The sequence below is a fragment of the Lactuca serriola genome, chromosome 4, assembly GCF_051521515.1.
Source record: "Lactuca serriola cultivar US96UC23 chromosome 4, Lser_US96UC23_V15, whole genome shotgun sequence".
Lineage (NCBI taxonomy): Eukaryota > Viridiplantae > Streptophyta > Magnoliopsida > Asterales > Asteraceae > Lactuca > Lactuca serriola.
This window is the reverse complement of record NC_136411.1, coordinates 103,138,701-103,159,617: the sequence shown is the minus strand read 5'-3', so window position 1 is coordinate 103,159,617 and position 20,917 is coordinate 103,138,701. Positions and strand designations below refer to the sequence as shown.

General features: G+C 39.2%; 1 long non-coding RNA gene across 1 annotated transcript; it reads right to left on the bottom strand.

The window, feature by feature from the left end:
* Positions 1–1,200: 1,200 nt before the first annotated feature.
* LOC145100274 (uncharacterized) lies at positions 1,201–2,922 on the bottom strand. Its single transcript, XR_013704940.1, has 3 exons — positions 2,748–2,922; positions 2,327–2,395; positions 1,201–1,374 (listed from the first exon to the last, which is right to left on the bottom strand). It is a non-coding gene; the product is annotated as an uncharacterized LOC145100274 (long non-coding RNA).
* Between the last annotated feature and the right edge of the window lie 17,995 nt (positions 2,923–20,917).

The following is a 20,917-nucleotide window of genomic DNA, read 5'->3' as shown; positions in this document are numbered from 1 at the left end:
TATCTAGACTATTAATTAGTCGCGGTTAACGTTAGACTAAACTCTAGTGGTAATGATACTAGGTTTTGTCCGAGGGAAATTGTTTTAACAGTAAGGAAGTGCTGTCCGAGTACTGAGTCATCACCTTATCAGGTGAGTGCATGGTCCCTTTCATCTTACACATAGATATGAAGTATTTTATATAAATTACGTGTTATGTGTGCATATTATCTGAATACTTTCTGTCTATGCTGGATGAACGATTTTATACATGTTTTAAATGATTTAAACTGTATATGTATTTTATATCTACGATAATGTTCGGGTAAAACATGGGTAGATGTAATAGATGGAATATGAGTTGGATGATGAGTTGAGAGGTGTTATAGACCACGAGGTGAGGGTGAGAGGTGGACGATGTGAGAAGCCTTTTCCCAAAGGATGGCCCCATCATTCAGTAGAGTATGGATGACAACCACGGACTATTCTAGACTATTCCCAAAGGATGGCCCCACAGACTTGGTGCCCGTTGTGTAAACCGTGGCGACGATGGACTTTGTGTCGATTCCTTAGTATCATCCTTGGGAATGAATGAACGAGGAATAGCTGATTCTTAGGGTAGATCCTTAAGACTAAAGAAGATAACGGGGATGAGTAATTGGGTTGATTGTTTGATTGTTTAAACATAATAATTATATTATTGTGGGTTGAAAACCCTATGTACTCACCAGGTTTCCCAACCTAACCCACTCAGTTTATTTATAACATAGGTGTCGATATGAAGTGACATTACTCTGAGAGATTAAGGAGATATAGATCACTAGTGTAAATGAATGTAAGTTCTGTTTATGCTTATGTTTCTGTATTGACGATGACATCCCAAATGTTTTAAAATGAATAAAATACGTTTCTTCAGAAATGCTTTGATAACGTATTTATCGTGTTTTTCTGGGAATAAATTCTGCAACCTTTTTATTAAAAGAGGTACTCTGATTTTCATAAAGCATAAACAAAATCGGTCTTTTCTGGCCGTGAAAATGAGGGTGTCACAGTTGGTATCAGAGCATTAGTTTAAGCAAACTACGAATATGGATTTATTTCTAGACTTAAACTTAGAATGCTAAGCAATGATTGTGAGGAGTGTGTTGTCACACCCCCGAACCAGACGGCGGAAACGTCCGAGGGCTGTTGTGACTCAATTGAATACCATCACAGTGAATATACATGAAACATAACATCATTCATCACCATGCATTGAAATAGTACAACTGGTAGTGTTTACATTTAGTACATTGTTTCATAACATTACATTCCCAAAAAGTAGATTGTTCGATACTAGTTAAACAAACAACAAGACATCACTGAGTACATTTTTCCCTTCGATTTACCTGTTACCTGAGAATACAAGTATTTTGAAAAACGTCAACATATGAAATGTTGGTGAGTTCATAAGTAATGTTTGAAATATAATGTTTTGTATTTGTGACATCCCCAAAATCACGGCCAGAAAAGACCGGTTTGTTTATGCTTTGTTTAAAAATCAGAGTTACATTTTAAATGAAAGTGTTGCGGAATTTGTCCCAAAACAAAAATATGATAAAGATTTATCAAAAGCATTTCCATAGAAATGTATTTCATTAAAAGACTCGGGATGTCATGTTCGTACAGATCAAAAGCATAAACAGTACAATATAAGCCTTACTACATTATTTGATATCTACAGACCTATATCCGTAATCCCTCGTCCAAAACTGAGTGGGTCAGGCTTGGGAGCCTGGTGAGCACATAGGGTTTTCAACCCACAATAAATAAGTTTATTAATTTCATCGATCAACAATAACCCGATTACCCGTTCCCGTTATCCTCACTTTACGTCCCTAAACACCTATCATAAGGGACCTAGCCTAAGGATCATCATCGGGACGGACACTACTGCTAAGGGGATTCCTCAGCAATAAATGTCCTAAAGGCAACCATGTGGGGGATGGAGTACACTGGTGAACATATCGTTCACAAACACCTACAGGTTGCGAGCCTGCTAGTGTTCCACTGGACTGTCTAGAAGAGTCTGTGGTCGTCATCCATACTCCGCTAGATGACAGAATCAACAATATCAACATCGAGGCCTCTCATCATTTTATCACACATCACCTATTGCATCTACCCATGTTTTACCCCAACATTTTCGTAGATATAAAATACATATACAGTTTAAATCATTGAAAACATGTATAACAACGTTCATCTAGCATAGATAGCAAGTATTCAGATAATATGCACACATAGCACGTAATTTATATAAAATACTTCATATCTATGTGTAAGTTGAAAGTAACTATGCACTTACTTGTTAAGGTGATGATTCCAAAATCGGGCAGCGCTTGCTTCTAACGATTCTATTTTCCTTCGACGAAACCTAGCATTATTATCGCTAAATTTTAGTCTAATATTTACCGTGACCAACTATTAGTCTTAGTATTATTATTATTATATAAGCGTTAAACAATATTTTCCAACCACTATGTACAGACAGGGGCCAGACATAAAACACCGGAGGGCAGGACCATTTTGGCATATAGCACTTCTGAAATCCAACAACCCTATGCGGCCCTTTAAACCAGATTCCCCGTACCGCGAGTAGTTAAAAAAAAATATTATAACGACACTTATATAAGTTATAATAATAGCTCAAATATTTATTATAAGTTCATAATAACAATACTAATTTTAAATATAAGCTATATTAAAATAAGGTAAGCATAACTTACTTACAAGGGGGTTTTAGCTAAGAGTCGGGCTCTGCAGGGGCAGAACTTCGTCGCTGAATCTTTCTAAGAAAGATTCGTGCAGCGCTTCAGCGCTCACCTTACTATACTAAGCTACAGAAAGAGAAGTCGAATCACGAGGGACCGAAATGCTCGGGGGATAAGGAGAGAAAGACTCTTGAATCAAGAGAATGGTACAAGAAATATAAGAGCCCAAGGCTCTTATTTATACTAATTGAATTTTCAAAAACTACCCTCCATAATTACTTAATGACCTTTTAGTTATATAAACAACTAAACACCCCTCTATAATACTATTATAAATGAATTTAATGATATTTGTACTAAACTAATGTCGAAAGAACTCAACATTAGTCTTATAATGACCGCATCGTCGATACCTTTCTAATGATATATACATATGTATATATATGTGTACGTATACATGATTTATACTTTATTTTAATACGTAAATATGCTATTATAATTTGTAACTCGTTCATACGAACTCCGTTTTTGACGTTCTTTATATCCACGCGTAGGTGAAGACGTACTCTACAACTTTCGTTTAGACTCCGTCGGCTAATTTTGACTTTATTTTTAAAGTTATATTTTTAACAAGCCGGGACAGGATTGGTCTGTTTAAAATCTCATAACTTCTTCATACGAAGTCAGATTTGGGCGTTCTTTTTATCGATGTTCTTAGTTTAACATATTCTACGACTTTCGTTTAGATCACTAAGGCTAAATCTCTCTCTATCGTAAATTCACTATTCACGCTTCCCGGTATCGTGCCGGTTCTGTCGTGAAACTTCGACGGGTTATAACTTCTTCGTTATAACTCGGATTTCGGCGTTCCTTATATGCACGGAAACCTTGAGACATATTCTACAACTTTATGTAGAGATATCGGGATTATCTCACACTTTAATTTTGACGCTCATTTTTATTCTTTATTAATTATACATTTATAATTAAATAATAAACACATATAATTCACATAATACTCAAATATTTCATCTTTATTACTTCAAAAAGAGTTACAAGAGTTGACCTAGACTATCAAAGTGGGTTAGATCTGATCCCACATCGGCTGGGAAGGAGAACTAACCATTCCTTATAAGGGGTGTAGATACCTTCCCTATCACAACGCGTTTTAAAGCCGTGAGGGCAGCAGATCCCATAACACTCTGCAGTTAAGCGTGCTCGGGCAGGAGTAGTACCAGGATGGGTGACCCCCTGGGAAGTCCTCGTGCCGAGTGGTCCAAAGCGGACAATATTGTGATACGTGCCAGAGGGGGATGTTACAAATGGTATCAGATCCAGGGCACGGGTCGATGTGTTCGACGGGGACGTCAAACCCTATAATGGGGGGTGAAAGTGGGTTAGATCTGATCCCACATCGGCTGGAAAGGAGAACTAAGCATTCCTTATAAGGGGTGTGGATACCTTCCCTAACACAACGCGTTTTAAAGCCGTGAGGACAGCATATCTCATAAGAACTCTGCAGTTAAACGTGCTCGGGCGGGAGTAGTACCAGGATGGGTGACCCCCTGGGAAGTCCTCGTGCTGAGTGGCCCAAAGCTGACAATATTGTGATACGTGCCAGAGGGGGATGTTACAGTATTGTTTTGAAAACCACCAGAAAATCCGATATTTTCTGAAAAGAGTATCGTGTAAAAAGTGTGAAGATCCGTAAGTATGCTTGTTTGTTTCTATAAATGTAAAAAAAATTGTTAGACTTGGTATGCATCTTATAGGTGTATGAATTGAAAACCCTAGGAAAACCCGATGTTTTCCTAATACTTTGAATTACGTGTTCTATATTTTGTTATACCGTTGTGATGTGTGTATTCGATAATTCCAGGTGACATTGGATTAATTATGGATTGTGAATTGTTATTAACACGCATTAATGAAAACGACTAGTTTACAACTATACAAACGATCCCTTAGGCGTCGTCCATACTATTCACTTAATCCAACCACCCTGACTTCCCATAGCCCCACAACCGAGGAGAAAAGAGGGTGCGAAGCCCCCGCTATTTCCATAAGTCGTTCAAGGCTATCGTGAGTGCGAAAGGCCCTTGCCCGAATCGCATTGGTGAATTCTCGACTTTGCTAGCTGTACCAAAAGACCCTTGGGGCCCAACAGCACAAAAGCCAGTGAAAGTCCTTTTACATGGAATTAGGTCATATAAGACCCAACAACATGTAAGCGAGTTTCCTTCGGGCCTAAAGATCATGTCATTGGGCTAGCTAGGCCCAACAAGCACGATTTGAAACTTTCGGGCCCAAAGATGGTGTATCGACGTCTGGTGAATTCCCGTGTGTGTATTGACTTCCCGTAATTTCAGCGTGTGTATTGTAGTATCGTCGTTTATAGATTTTTGATTCATTATTGATTCGAGACCGAATCAATTCGTTTGGTAACGATTTTTGGTGTTGAAAATGTATTATGTTTCATCGGTAGTCGTGGTACTAGTGTTTCATCATAACGGATTTGTTGTTTAAAACATTAGAATTTTTACTCTTTGCAGCCCCTTTCTTTTGGATAAATTTACACTTTTGACCCTTTGTATAAAAGAATTTCCATTTTAGTCCTTAAACCATTTTTCTTGACACTTTAGTATCAAAACTTGTTGAAAAGGTATTTTTCAGCTCAAATTTATTTGAAAAACAGTTTTAGTCCCTCAGAATGAAGTTTTTTCAACTGAAACCTCTATTTTCGCAATTTTTACACTTTTGGCCCAAAATAGAAATTTTTTGCATCTTTGGTCCCTTTTAAATATGAAAAGTATTTTTAACCCTTGAAATGGACTTGGAGCACTAGTAGTCCCCTGTTTTACAGTAAATTACCGTTTCAGCCCCTCTAATTTGAAAATCTCGCAATTTGGGCTTTATTGGGCCGAAAAGTTCATTTTTGGCCCATTATGCTTAAAAATTCACATTTTAATCCTTCAAAAGAGTAAATTTCCAAAAAATACATTCTTGAAACTGTTTTGACTCATCTCTACCATCATAATTTTCATTTTGTCATTTTGGGCCCCTTGAATTTATATTTTCAACATTTTGATCCCAAAAATGGATTTTAAGCCCAAAGATGTTCATATTAACCAACTTGGTTATTTTTCTAGAAATGATTTCTGTGAAATAATATAATTTGTAATTATTTCATACAACTTAATGTAGATCTCGGTTTTAAGGTCTTTTTTACTAGATCCAACACCACAACTACATAAGAATATATATACAAGCATAGAAATCACACAAAGCATACATATACTCATAAATCTACACATTTACATGTATTCCCCCCCCCCACAAAACTTATAAAAACCGAAAAATAGGGGGTATGAAGCTCACCTTGAGGTTTGGTTCGATTTTGATGAAGAGATATGAGAATATGATGTTGTTTTTGGCCTAGCTTACTTCCTTCAAAAGATCTTGAAGATGTGGATGGTTCTAAGAACATAATCCACAAATATATGGATGTAAGAGGAGATCTTTGAAGAGATCAAGAAATTATATCATAGATCTAAGTGGGAACTTACCAAAGTTGATGATCTTGAATAAGAATTTCTTGAAGTATCCTCTAATTCTCGAAAATTTAGAGGAGAGTGTAGGAGTGTTCTTGTGAGCTTTCCTTAAGAGGTTTGTAAGTAAAATGAGTGTGTTGGTGATTTTTGGGCCCTATGGCCGAGATTAAGAAGGAGAGAGGGGAAAAGAGAAGAGAGGTTTGAAGTGATAGAAGTCTTGATGCATGAGATTAGTTTTTGCATGGAGGGTATTTAGCATGGGAACCCTACATGTAAAAATGATGTGTCACCATGCAATTTACCCTCTTTTTTTTTTTTTACCTTGGGCCGAAAATAGGTCTAATGGGATGAAGAAAAATGGTTTTGGGCTCAATTTCTTGGCTTTGATCGAACTTCATAGCCCTAATATTATTTTTCGGCCCATTGTGCTTAAGGACGATTCACGACCCCTTTTGAATAAAAGAAATGGAGTTTATGGCCCAACAAGGCCTATTGGAGATAAAAATGAATTATTTTAGGCCCATATGGCCCAAAACAATCTAATTTCATGATTGTGGGTCCAAGTGTTGGATATAGTGTCTAAGCCCATAACTATATTTGGTATATACTTGACCCGACCCGGCATGGTCCATTTGGGTTGCACTTCACCCGAACAATTTATGGATAATATTTGAGAATAGTACAAGTTATGATTTATTAATATATTATAAGTTCTAATATATTAATATAAGATCATGTTATTTAATTAGTAGTGATCTATAATTAATCTAGGATTAATTTAGTGATCAAAGATATTACTAATTAAATATGGGCTTCTATATTTATATAGTGTGGGCTTATGCTTATTTGGAATGGGCTAGGCTTGGATGGAGAAGTCCATGGATACTCCATGGAGCTTTAACCCATGGATCTCATGGAAATGAAGAGACATGGGTATTAGGGTTTACATGGATGTAACCCTAATCCACCACACTATATAAAGGAGGCTTTGGCTCTTGAAATCAAACTAGTTGTATCTAGTGAACACTAGTTGACATATGTTGAGGTGAGGGCCGATTTCAAGAGAAGTGTGACTATTCTCTCAAAGTTCCAAGTTTGTGGTGATTTGTGACTTTCATTTGAGGCATCCACATTATTGGTGCTAGGCTCTAAAACTCCAAGCAATCAACTACAACTACAAGGTAAGTGTTTCTACTAGCTTTATTTGATTCAAGTTCCCCATGCCATGCTAGTTAGGATATAAGCCTTGGAAAAATAATTATTTGCATGTATCTTAGACAAACATAGATCCAAGGTTTATTAGGGTTGCATGTACACTTAGGAAGTGTTAGAATGCTCAAAACCCATCAGTGGTATCAGAGCCTAGGCTTGTTTGTTTGATACTTGTTGCAATATGCTTGAAAAAGTCGAAATCTTGCTGTCTGACTAATGGACTCGCCGAGTCCATGGGGGGACTCGCCGAGTCCTCTTGTATCTTCAACCTACTCGCCGAGTAGGTTCATGCACTCGACGAGTAGGGTCGACAGAGTGCAGTTTTTCGACTTTAGTTGCTGGAAATGGATTAGAAACATTACCCTAAACTGTTTTGGTACTTGAAAACTTGTTTTAGAAGGTGTAATGTCTTTTCTAACTCATTTACAACAACTAGTTATCAAAATTACAAAGATTAAGTGTGATTTTGATATATGAAAGTGTTCATGTTCATGATCTTGTTCTTATGATGTTTAGATGATCATAGGAATTATTTGTAACCTATGTGGTAGTTTAATTCTTGATCATAATGTGTTTTAATGGAGTCCATAACTTGTCCTCAAGTTATGGAAAACCAAAAGTCTCTTGGACTAAAAAAAACCATTAAAAGAACACAAGAGTTAGAAAAATGAAAAGTCCTCATTTTATTACTCTATTAAACTCATAAGTTACAAGAAATGAAAGGTTTTGAAAGTTTACAAAACTTGCCCTCAAGTTTTGGAACAAGTAAAGTTAAGTTAAAACTTTAGTTCCAACCCCTTAGAATTTTAAAAAGTTAAAATTCAACCCTTATACTTATATTATTATGATTTAATAATTATATATATATATATATATATATATATATATATATATATATATATGTATAAGAACAAAGTCGTCTTACCGCTAGTACGCCTCATTCACGAAGCCGGTCTATAAGGTAGGTATAAGGTTGTTGCCTATAAAATGGTGACTTAATGGGTGTCCACTCTCACCCACCGCTTGCTTGACTGGTGGAGGGTCGTTAGCCGAACGGGTAAGACAAGGACTTATAAATTCTCATTCAAAGTATGATGAATATTATAAAGTAACTAAATGTTTTATTAAATTCCCAATCTTAGTTACTTTAGGAAAAATGTGAATAAGGTGCTAATCCATGAAATTACACTTTACACTTTGTTTAAGTCGTTGGTGGAGCGTGTGTGGTTAACCGGCACACTAACTTGGACTTAACAAGGTAGGTAAAGGGTGACTTAAAGGTTTATTATAGTATCGATGGAGCGTGTGTGGTTTACCGGCACATCGATTGAGTGATAAACTTTAAAGGGTACCAAGTGATTTGCATGGTTACTTCACACCTCGTTTTGTGATCCTCGGCATCCCAGTCACAAAACCTGGAGGGCACACTCGAGATTGAAACATGCCTTTGAAAAGTTCATTGAATCTCAAAGAATCTAGGAATTTCTAAGAACCAATCAAAAACCTAATACTTAAATATTTCGGTTTTCGTGGTGGAAATTGGTGAATCGTCATTCACCTACCTTTCAAATATGGTATAGCTTAGATTACGACATACCTCTTCTAAGTTATATTATATTGTGATTGGATCCTAGCCTTAATATTACATTTGGGTGTTTTATTAAGGACTCTCTTATATCTAAACTAATCTTGTTCTCTTCTCTTCAGATGTCTTCCAACAATGCTTCTGGATCCAATCCTAATGGCTCCTTTACCCTTATGAACTTGTGTGGGAAAGTCACCTTTGATGGATCCAACTTCAATGAGTGGATCAGAAACATCAGGATGATTACCCGCTACGAGGACAAAGAATATGTCCTTGACAAGGAGCTTAAGGAGATTGATGAGACCACTGCAACTCCTCAGGAGATCGCTGAATTTCGGGCACATGAAAGGGATGCTACGAAAGTGGCTTGCATCATGATGGCCACGATGACAGCGGAACTCCAAAAGTCTTATGAGGATTTCTACCCTTATGAAATGCACCAAGATTTGATGGAAAGATACCATCAAAGTGCAAGACAAGAGAGGTATGAAATCATCCGTCACGAGCCACATGCAGAAAATGCAAAGGTATGTGGATCGTTTGCTGAAGCTTAATGTGAACTTCCCTGAGGATCATGCAATAGATATCATTTTGCACTCCTTACCATCGTGCTATGATCAATTCCGCATGACATATCACATGAATAAGGAAGAGGTCACACTCAGCAAACTTCAGGGACTTCTCAAGACCGCAGAATTAGGTCTTAAGGGGAAGTCGGTTGCTATCTCTCCTACTTCAAACTCAACTTCGGTTTTGGCAATTGGGAAAAATCGATGGAGGAAGAGAAAGAGGTCCTCGAAGGGTACCAAGGCTCGGACCCTTGATGGCTCTTCTTCAAGTGGAACCAAGAAAGGTTTCGTCACTCCTTCTTTTGACCCAAAAGAGGCTGAATGCTTCTATTGTCATGAAAAATCTCATTGGAAGCGGAACTGCCCAAAGTACCAGCAGGATGTGAAGGATGGGAAAGTCAAACCCAACCATGCAGGTACTTACACTATCATTTCTAATAACTCACCCCATTCTAAGTCTTGGGTCCTTGATACCGGTTGTGGTATTCATATTTGTTGTGACTTGCAGGGACTAAGAAGAAGTGAGAATGTGGAGCAAGGAAGAATAAACTTGATCATGGGGAATAGGAAAGCTTTACCTGTTACCAAGATTGGAGTTTATACTTTATCGCTAAGTAGTGGGTTTAATTTAGATTTGAATAAGTGTTGTTATTCGCCAGGAATGGCAAGAAATATTATTTCCTTTCATGCTTTGTACAAACAAGGGTTTACCTTTTCATTTAATAATGAAGTTGGTTCTATAGATGTTTTCTATAATAATGTTTTTTATTTTAAAGCATTACCTTGTGATGGTGTGTATGACGCTGTATCTATTGTAGATAACCTGGGAAATAATGTTTTGTGTATTGATTCTACTACTAATAATAACTTGGATAAAGCATCATTATGGCATTGTCGTCTTGGACATATAAGCAAGAAACGCATAGGCCAACTCCAAAAGGATGGAGTCTTGGAGTCGTTTGACCTAAAGTCAGATGATAGTTGCGAATCATGCTTACTTGGAAAAATGACAAAGTCACCCTTCACAGGCTCGTGTGAGAGGGGTGAAGGTTTGTTGGACCTTATACACACGGATGTGTGTGGACCATTCAAACATGCCACAAGGGATGCTAATCGTTATTATTTGACTTTTACTGATGATTACAGTAGATATGGATATGTCTACTTAATCAAGCATAAGTTAGAGACTTTCGAGAGGTTTAAGGAATTTAAACAGGAAGTCGAGAATCAATTGGGCAGGAACATTAAGATGCTTCGATCCGATCGAGGAGGTGAGTATCTTAGTTCAGAGTTCCTCGAGTATCTTAGGGAATGTGGGATTGTCTCACAATTGACACCTCCCAGGACACCACAGTTGAATGGTGTGGCTGAGAGGCGTAATCGAACCTTGTTGGATATGGTTCGTTCCATGATGAGTCAAGCTACGCTACCAATCTCATTCTGGGGGTATGCCTTAGAGACTGCCGCCCATATTCTTAATCTTGTCCCTACAAAGAAAGTTGCCAAAACTCCTCACGAGATGTGGACTAGCAAAGTACCTAAGCTAGACCACATCAAGATTTGGGGTTGTGAGGCTTTCGTGAGACGCGATACTCATGATAAGCTCGAACCTCGAAGCGAGAGGTGTATTTTCATCGGCTACCCACAGCAATCCTTTGGTTACCTCTTCTACATACCTAGTGACAATGTGGTCTTTGTAGCAAGAAGAGGAGTCTTTCGAGAGAGAGAATTTATAAGCCAAGGAGACAGTGGGAGGAAAATTGATCTTGAAGAAATTCAAGAATCAAGCGGTGAAGGAACTTCAAACACTAGCCCTCAACTTGAGGAGGAAACTCCTGTTGAGCCAGTTGATGAGCCTGTACCTCTGAGGCGTTCCACGAGAGTTAGGAATGCACCTGAGCATTACTATGGTTTCCATATTACTGCGGAAGGTGAGACACTTATTAGTGATGAGACACTAGTAGGTCTGAATGAACCTAACTGCTACACGGAAGCCATGGCAGGCCCTGAGGCTGCTAAATGGAAAGAGGCCATGGATAGCGAGATACAATCCATGTATGACAATCAAGTTTGGAGCTTGGTTGAGAATGTACCTGGTCGTAAGACTGTAGGGTGCAAGTGGGTCTTCAAGAAGAAGACCGACATGGATGGTAAAGTACACACTTATAAGGCGAGACTGGTTGCAAAGGGCTTCTCTCAAATTCCTAGAGTGGACTATGATGAGACCTTTTCTCCAGTAGCCAAGATTAAGTCTATCCGGGTTCTGTTAGCCATAGCTGCATTACATGACTATGAAATATGGCAAATGGATGTCAAAACCACTTTCCTTAATGGAAAGTTGGCTGAAGATGTTTACATGAGTCAGCCAGAGGGTTTTGTCAGCAACGAGTACCCTAATAGAGTGTGTAAACTCGAGAAATCCATTTATGGATTGAAACAGGCACCTCGTAGGTGGAATCTTTGATTTGATGAGAAAGTCAAGGAATTTGGCTTTTCGAGGAGTGAAGATGAATCTTGCGTCTATATCAAGGCTAGTGGGAGCATAGTCAGTTTTTTGGTACTGTATGTGGATGACATACTACTCATAGGAAATGACATCCCAACCCTGCAGGAAGTAAAGTCCTGGCTTGGGAAGTGTTTCGCTATGAAGGATCTTGGTGAAGCTGCCTATATCCTAGGGATAAAGATTTTGAGAAACAGGAGTAAAAGGCTAATTGGACTTAGTCAAAGTACCTACTTGGACAAAGTGTTGAAAAGATTCAACATGCATAACTCCAAGAAAGGTGAGTTACCCATTCAGTGTAACGCCAGATTGAGTAAGACACAAAGCCCTAGTAGTGAGGCTGAGATAGCAGAAATGAGTCGTTTTCCTTATGCTTCAGCTGTAGGATCGATCATGTATGCCATGACGTGTACTCGACCTGATGTAGCCTTTGCTTTGAGCATGGTTAGCAAGTATCAGGCGAACCCTGGAAAGGAACACTGGACTGCGGTAAAGAATATCCTCAAGTACCTGCGAAGGACTAAGGACTGGGTCCTTACCTTCGGTGGGAGTGATGACTTGAGAGTTGTAGGGTATAGTGATGCTAGTTTCCAGACTGATAGGGATAATTTCCGCTCTCAGTCAGGCTGGGTCTTTACCCTAAACGGAGGAGCAATTTCTTGGAAGAGTTCCAAGCAGGAGACAGTGGCTGATTCCACTTGTGAATCAGAGTATATAGCGGCAAGCGAGGCAGCAAAGGAGGCGATATGGCTAAAGAACTTCATCGGAGACCTTGGAGTTGTACCAGCTATAAAAGAGCCAATGGAGATTTTCTGTGACAGCAATAGTGCGGTTGCCTTAGCCAAGGAACCAAGGGATCACGGGAGATCCAGGCACATTGACAGAAAATACCATTTTATCAGACATCGAATTAAAGAAGGACTCCTCATGGCGAAGAGGGTATCATCGGATGAGAACCTGGCAGATCCCCTCACGAAGGGACTGAGTAGGGTTAAGCATCTCCAGCATGCTCGGAGCATAGGGCTGAAGGATGATATAAGTTTTAGTAGTTAGATAACCCAGAAATTTGTAAAGTGTAATTGACATTTGATGATGAATAAAAGGTGTTTTATTTATGAGTAAAGTGTTACTATCTCTTGTCAATCTGTTACTATATTTCTTTTGCATGTTTTGACTTCCAGAATAATTTTTGTTTGGTATAACATATTATTCAAACCTCCACAGTCGGTCATATGTCGGAAGTAGGTATGAATCAAGACTGTCATGATGGGTTGTAGAGGTCTAAGGTGTTGGACAAGGCTACAACAATCATGAGTGCTCATAAGTTCTGAGCATTGGACTCAACCCACGCTCACTGGAATCACTTCATGGAATTTTATCTCGAGTGATCGTGAGACGGTAATATCATATAAGTCTTCAAACCTAGAGATATGATTTGTTACTTACGAGTTGGTTACGCATTGATTGTACGTAAACGCATTGGTAACTCGATGTTATAAAACGTGCCTTTGTGTGTAATTCAATGAGTGGTAGAACAAACATATGAGTCGAAGTTTATCTGTTCCTTCTTGGATTAGAAGCTGATATCTGGGCCCCTCGATGATTTTGTTTTGACCTATGTACCGGGCCCGGTCAGAACTAAATTGATGTGTTCAGTTGAGTTCTATGTCAAACAAATCGGAAATCGGGAAACAAATGCTGGACAATAAGCAAGACAATGTTCCATGTGTTTGTCCGGCTGATATCTAGAACAGAGGATTATATGATCACTTATCTAAATGGCGCGTTCTAGTTCAACAGAGTTGAAAGAGCTATGATTGCGGATCGGTTCCTGAAGTTATACTTGCAAATATAGTTACTAGACTTATCCAAGTGGGAGACTGTTGGATATAGTGTCTAAGCCCATAACTATATTTGGTATATACTTGACCCGACCCGACATGGTCCATTTGGGTTGCACTTCACCCGAACAATTTATGGATAATATTTGAGAATAGTACAAGTTATGATTTATTAATATATTATAAGTTCTAATATATTAATATAAGATCATGTTATTTAATTAGTAGTGATCTATAATTAATCTAGGATTAATTTAGTGATCAAAGATATTACTAATTAAATATGGGCTTCTATATTTATATAGTGTGGGCTTATGCTTATTTGGAATGGGCTAGGCTTGGATGGAGAAGTCCATGGATACTCCATGGAGCTTTAACCCATGGATCTCATGGAAATGAAGAGACATGGGTATTAGGGTTTACATGGATGTAACCCTAATCCACCACACTATATAAAGGAGGCTTTGGCTCTTGAAATCAAACTAGTTGTATCTAGTGAACACTAGTTGACATATGTTGAGGTGAGGGCCGATTTCAAGAGAAGTGTGACTATTCTCTCAAAGTTCCAAGTTTGTGGTGATTTGTGACTTTCATTTGAGGCATCCACATTATTGGTGCTAGGCTCTAAAACTCCAAGCAATCAACTACAACTACAAGGTAAGTGTTTCTACTAGCTTTATTTGATTCAAGTTCCCCATGCCATGCTAGTTAGGATATAAGCCTTGGAAAAATAATTATTTGCATGTATCTTAGACAAACATAGATCCAAGGTTTATTAGGGTTGCATGTACACTTAGGAAGTGTTAGAATGCTCAAAACCCATCACCAAGTAGAGCCCAAATAGTCGATTTGAAAGTTTATTGGTCCATTAGGCCCAATAAGAGAATCCTAGTCCATAATGAATTTGAGCCAGAATTTCTAGGGTTTCCAACCCTTAGTTGAACATATGAGATGTATTTGAATGAGAATAGAGTATAGTAAGTATAGCCTTTTTCAATGGATGATGTTTACATGGGAATAGAATCTCCTAGCAAAAATGCCAGTTGTGACATCATCCCCCCGTTAGAGGGAATTTCGTCCCGAAATTCTTTTGAAAGATAGGTTCATTAATGAAAGACTAGGTGGGGGTACTTCTGCTTAATCTAGCCTTCGTGTTCACTTGTGAATTCCGATCTACATTTCGCGTTCCATTGAACCTTCACAATCGGAATGAGGCTTTGTTTTGTTTGCTTTACTTTTCTATCCAATGCCTCGACTAGTTCTTCTAAGAACAGGAGATTCTTGTTTATTTCGATCCCCTTATAAAGGAATGATAAGAGTTTTTCCTGATAGACACTTTTTCAGATTTAATATGTTGAACATAGGGTGTACGTTGTTGAGCTCTACAGGAAGCTGCAGTCTATAAGTCTTTGGACCAATCCGAGCAAGAATCTCGAATAGTCCGATGTATCGTGGGTTTAGTTCTCGTTTCCTAAAGCGAATCATTCCTTTCCAGGGAGATTCCTTTAATAACATGCGATCCCCGACTTGACATCCTAATGGCTTACGCTGCTTGTCAGAATAACTCTTTTGTCGGTCTCGCGATGCTTGAAGTCAAGCTTTGATTTGGATTATTTTCTCTGTTGTTTCGCAAGTGTTTTCTGGTCTCATGAGAGTACTGGCGAGTGATCTGCAGTTATGACTATAAAGAGTTTCGAAAGGAGCAATCTTGATGCTTATGCGATAGCTGTTATGGTATGAGAAGTCAATCAAGGGAAACTGGGTATCCCCTGACTTGTTGAACTCAAACACCCAGACTTGTCGCATGAATTCGAGTGGTTGAATGGTTCGTTTGCTTTGGCTAGTGGTTTGAGAGTAGTAAACAATGCTCATATTTAGCTATGTTCCCATAGCCTTCTGAAATGACTGTCAAAGTCTTGAAGTAATCCTGTTATCTCGATCCAAGATAACCAATACTGATATTTCATGGAGTCTCACGATCTCTTTGATATAGATCCATGTAAATCTTTCTGTCTTGTTTGATTTCAGTATTAGCAGGAAATAGGCAGTTTGGGTTAACCTATCGACGATCACCCAGATAACGCCTAATTCAACTTGCGTACCTATAAGCTTCGTCTTTCAACTCCGAGAGTTTTATCCATCCATGCAGTGCTTTCTTCGCGATATTCTCCAGCTTTGATGCTTTCAAGGCTGGTAGTAGGTGTTGACAGTGTTTCGTTCTCGCTTCGTGGGCAGACGAGCATGTTATCGATGAAAATAATGAAAAGGCTAACTAGGAATGGTTGAGAAAACTTGGTTCGTAGGGTCCATGAATAGTGTGGGAGCATTCATTAGACCGAAGGGTATCACAATGAATTTGAAATGGTCGTGACGAGTTTGGAAGGCAGTTTTTGAAATGTCGCCTTCTCGGACTCGAAGTTGATGATAACCGATTCTTAGATCTATTTTAAAGAAGTAACTAGCTCCTTGGAGCTAGCCAAATAGATCGTCAGTCCGAGGAAGTGGGTATGGATTTTTGATTGGGAGTTTATTCAATTTCCTAAAATCGATGTACCTTCGGAAGGATCAGTCTTCTTGAAGAACAAGACCGAAGCTCTGTAGGGTGAGAAGTTGGGTCTGATGAATCCTTTGCGCAACAATTCTACTCAGTTGACTGGATAACTTGTGAATTTTCGGCGGGAGTCAACCTATAGGGTGCATTGGCAATTGATGTGGTTCCCGGTATGAGGTCGATTCGAAATTCAACCTGTCTCTCTGGGATATTCCCGAAAGTTCTTCGGGAAACACATCCGGAAAATCACATGCTATTGGAATACCTTGTATGCCTACCACTTCTTTGGTCTTGTCCACAACATGAGTGAGGAAAACGTAGTTCTTCTGGTGTAGGAACTTCTGTGCCTTGATGCACGAGATAGGAAGAGGATTGGCGCCAGGTTTATCACCATGGATTATTAGAGTTTCGTGATTAGGAAGGTGAAGGCAAACGGTCTTCTCGCGACACATAACATCAGCATGGTGGGGGCTTAACCCATCCATGCCGATTATCACGTCAAAACTCCGAATATTTACTGGCATCAAGTCTATTGAAATGAATGATTGTTTAGTGTTAAGGTGTTCCCTACATAAATATCTTTGGTTGATTCGGTTTTCCCATTAATCATCTCCACCGTTAAGGATTAGTTTAGCCTCTGTGATTGTTGTTTTAGTAAGTGCTCGAATTTGTTACTAACGAAGCTTCGCTCAGCTTCACTATTGAATAAGAGGTAAGCGAAAGAGTTGTTAAGTGGGAACGTACCAATAACAACCGTTGGGTCTTGGACTGCTTCGCCTTGACCCAAGGTCAGGACCATTTTCGATCCTTCCGCTCCTTGGTTGTTATCCTTGGGGCAATTACGCCTGAAGTGACCGGTTCCTCCACACCCATAGCAGGTGTGACTGGTCTCATCATTGGTGTTGTTGTTAGGGTTGTTGCGATTGTTGTCGTTTTCATTGGGCTGACGATTCTGACATGGATAAGTTCTACAGAATTTGGCGGTGTGATTCTTTTGGTTGCATTTGTTACAATGCATCTCCCGGCAGGCTCCATTATGCTGGAATTTGCACTGGTTGCATTTTGGAAGGCTTCCAGCATATGGTCTCCTGGTTGTTGGTATAATAGGGGTCATGGTCGCATGAACAGCAACAACATGTTGCTTCCTTGAGAACCCTTGGGTGTGTTGTCCCTTTCTCTTACTTCCAGACCTCAGCTTCCTGCTCTTAAGCTTGGGGTTTGGAGTTACTTGATAGGTTGTCACTTGTTGGTTTCCATGTTCGTTCCTTTGGCTGAAGTTGTCAATGCTGTTCCCACCTCCATTAGGGTTGTTTGCATTGATTTGTTCCATCGCAGCGGTTACTGCCGCCGTTACAGCAGCTTGGAAAGTAGCAGAGTCCATCTGCAGGAGCGGTGTCTCGTGGGTGCGCTTGTTATTCTTGCGGGGCAGCATTTTCCTGCTGCATGTTGATAATCTAGATCGTAATTATAGTCATTCCTGGTTGTACTCTAGAAATTTGGCATCTTGTTATATAATTCTTACTGCTCCCATCTACATCCCTATGATGTATTTATGGTAGTAGATAATCACAGATTTGGCACGATCGTTACGTCTACCCCAGAGGATATGGATTGTTTCGGTTTCGAGATCCTTAAGTACCATTTAGTACACGAAAGAGAGTCATATCGGATAGTAAGGGGGAAAAGAAAAGGTCGATCCTAATTGTGGCGGAAAGTGTCTAGTGGTGGTGCTGATGAAGTGGATGCACCTTGGAGACGAGCTACTTGTTGTTCGATATCTTGTAGTCGTACTTTCCAAACTAACTGTCTTGCTCGAGAGTCTCCTTTCACTTCCTGTGTTTGCCTCTCATCTCTCTCAATAGCAAACCACATTTGTTCCGTTCGATTTGGGGTGTCCTGAGCTTGGTTATCAATACCTCGGGTGCGTCGGACCATGACTGGGAGGGCCCGATCAGCTGGTCCTCTATGGCTAATGGTCGGAGAGACCTCGGTTCCTACCCTAGTGTGGTCGTATCCCCTGCTGGTGACTCTATCTCCAAATATCGTGTGCCTAAGGGGGCATGGGGCCCTCAGGGCCCACACGATATGTCAGGACTCTGACTTTACATGGAGGATTGATGTCGTTGGATTCTACATCCGTGTCATCATCATCATTGCCCTCTGGCTCTTCCTCTTCGAGGTCCACTTATTGACTTGGCAGGTTCACCTGCGAGTTCTACTTCGTGTTCCTCCTGTGGTTCTTCCTCTGGGTCGAGCCACCCTACTATTCCTTGACTAGGGAGATAGGGTTTCCTGGCTAATGATACTCGTCTATAGCGTATTGCACGAAGGGGTTATGAATACTAGAAACAAATAGCATACCAATTACTCCTATAACTCTACGACTATTGCATAGATTTAGTTGAGGTTCCCTTCTTGGAGATTAAGGGATATGTTTTTAGGTTCCCTAGCTATCACGATTTCTTCAAGACATGTGATGGCTGTACCTTGGAGGGAATGTAGTTGATCAGGCTACATCCGCTCCTTGATACAACTAAGAACAGTCCTGGATTAACCGAGATACTAGCATTATCTTGTTTGGTTCGGTGTTAGGTTTTTATTCCTAATGCAAGCAAGGGTGTTTTATTGTTGTGTCTCACTTGTTTTGTTCAGAGTTGTGTTAGTCCCTCTTTTGGTTTATAGTTGCATATCAATAAGTGGCTAGATATGCTAGTTCACTATAAACAAAGCTCTGATACCAACCTGTCACACCCCGAACCAGACGGCGGAAACGTCCAATGGCTGTTGTGACTCAATTGAATACCATCATAGTGAATATACATGAAACATAACATCATTCATCACCATGCATTGAAATAGTACAACTGGTAGTGTTTACATTTAGTACATTGTTTCATAACATTACATTCCCAAAAAGTAGATTGTTCGATACTAGTTAAACAAACAACAAGACATCACTGAGTACATTTTTCCCTTCGATTTACCTGTTACCTGAGAATACAAGTATTTTGAAAAACGTCAACATATGAAATGTTGGTGAGTTCATAAGTAATGTTTGAAATATAATGTTTTGTATTGTTTTGAAAACCACCAGAAAATCCGATATTTTCTGAAAAGAGTATCGTGTAAAAAGTGTGAAGATCCGTAAGTATGCTTGTTTGTTTCTATAAATGTAAAAAAAAATTGTTAGACTTGGTATGCATGTTATAGGTGTATGAATTGAAAACCCTAGGAAAACCCGATGTTTTCCTAATACTTTGAATTACGCGTTCTATATTTTGTTATACCGTTGTGACGTGTGTATTCGATAATTCCAGGTGACATTGGAGTAATTATGGATTGTGAATTGTTATTAACACACATTAATGAAAACGACTAGTTTACAACTATACAAACGATCCCTTAGGCTTCGTCCGTACTATTCACTTAATCCAACCACCCTGACTTCCCATAGCCCCACAACCGAGGAGAAAAGAGGGTGCGAAGCCCCCGCTATTTCCATAAGTCGTTCAAGGCTATCGTGAGTGCGAAAGGCCCTTGGCCCGAATCGCATTGGTGAATTCTCGACTTTGCTAGCAGTACCAAAAGACCCTTGGGGCCCAACAACACAAAAGCCAGTGAAAGTCCTTTTACATGGAATTAGGTCATATAAGACCCAACAACATGTAAGCGAGTTTCCTTCGGGCCTAAAGATCATGTCATTGGGCTAGCTAGGCCCAACAAGCACGATTTGAAACTTTCGGGCCCAAAGATGGTGTATCGACGTCTGGTGAATTCCTGCGTGTGTATTGACTTCCCGTAATTTCAGCGTGTGTATTGTAGTATCGTCGTGTATAGATTTTTGATTCATTATTGATTCGAGACCGAATCAATTCGTTTGGTAACGATTTTTGGTGTTGAAAATGTATTATATTTCATAGGTAGTCGTGGTACTAGTGTTTCATCATAACGGATTTGTTGTTTAAAACATTAGAATTTTTACTCTTTGCAGCCCCTTTCTTTTGGATAAATTTACACTTTTGACCCTTTGTATAAAAGAATTTCCATTTTAGTCCTTAAACCATTTTTCTTGACACTTTAGTATCAAAACTTGTTGAAAAGGTATTTTTCAGCTCAAATTTATTTGAAAAACAGTTTTAGTCCCTCAGAATGAAGTTTTCTCGGCAGAAACCTCTATTTTCGCAATTTTTACACTTTTGGCCCAAAATAGAAATTTTTTGCATCTTTGGTCCCTTTTAAATATGAAAAGTATTTTTAACCCTTGAAATGGACTTGGAGCACTAGTAGTCCCCTGTTTCACAGAAAAGTACCGTTTCAGCCCCTCTAATTTGAAAATCTCGCAATTTGGGCTTTATTGGGCCGAAAAGTTCATT